Source organism: Alligator sinensis, unplaced genomic scaffold (assembly GCF_000455745.1).
Source record: "Alligator sinensis unplaced genomic scaffold, ASM45574v1 scaffold667_1, whole genome shotgun sequence".
In the NCBI taxonomy this organism is placed as follows: domain Eukaryota; kingdom Metazoa; phylum Chordata; order Crocodylia; family Alligatoridae; genus Alligator; species Alligator sinensis.
The window spans coordinates 874,668-875,705 of NW_005842636.1; the positions used below are offsets into that span (position 1 = coordinate 874,668).

At 33.0% G+C, this 1,038-nt stretch overlaps 1 non-coding gene across 1 annotated transcript; it reads left to right on the forward strand.

Annotated features, from left to right (window-relative positions):
• Positions 1 to 293: 293 nt before the first annotated feature.
• LOC112551864 lies at positions 294 to 406 on the forward strand. The gene has a single exon (XR_003096185.1). It is a non-coding gene; the product is annotated as a U5 spliceosomal RNA (small nuclear RNA).
• Positions 407 to 1,038: the final 632 nt, after the last annotated feature.

Consider the following 1,038-nt stretch of genomic DNA (forward strand, 5'->3'; position numbering starts at 1 on the left):
CACTTTACCCCCCATAGTCAGAAAATGGGTGATATTGTTATTGGTTTTGAGGTAGGTTATTTACATTAAATTATTTAACTTCCATGAACTTCCTAAATTCAGGTTTACTTTTAAATTTAATGTATCTAGCTACCTTAGGTTTTTATACATTCTCTATGCCTAAAATGCTGATAGATAACAATCAGTCAAAATCAGAGCTATCTGGTTTCAGATCAACAGAAGACAAAATAGAAAATTTCACATTGGTTTGATTCCAGATTGATGAAAAAAGGTAATTGTTGATAGTATTTTACTTACTCTGGTTTCTTTTCAGATCATATACATCTTTATCTTTTTACTAAGCATTTCTTTGTAGAGGAACAGTCATGAGTCTTGAACCAAATTTGTGTGTGTGTAGGTGCACGCCTGTGCATACATTAAGTCTAATAATTTTTGTGGTATTCAGCCAGAACGGACTACACTAGAAATTACTTCCCTTTTTATTTTAGATTCTGAAAAATTAAAATACTCCTTTATTTCTATTTGGTACATAGATCCAAAGCTGGGAGACGGTCAGTTCTACTTTCCTCTACTCATGATACCATTAAAAATATATACCAACTACTGTGGAAATATAATGGGGATTCTCTAACCAATGGGTATGTCTACACATTCATTAATGCACTTTTGCTACTGCTTATTACATTTAGTACCTCTAATATGAGGTGCTAGATAAAGGTGCAGTAGCTGCACTAATACACAGTAGCAAAGGTGAACAATTTTTTTTTGATGCTTAATGCGCAGTAGACTAATTCTATGGTGCATTAGCGCAGTTTTTGTCATGACGCGCTAATGAGCATCCACTGTGCATTAAGGCATCTCACATAGACCAGCCCAATTAGTGGTAAAATCTGCATAGACAACACCCTCTATAAAGTTTTCTTACTATTGACATCATAGTTAAAGTAAATATTAGAAAAAGTGTATTAGGTAATAATATATTAGAAATATATAAGATGTATATTAATAATATAGCCCTGGGGCTCTTTAGCCTGGAAA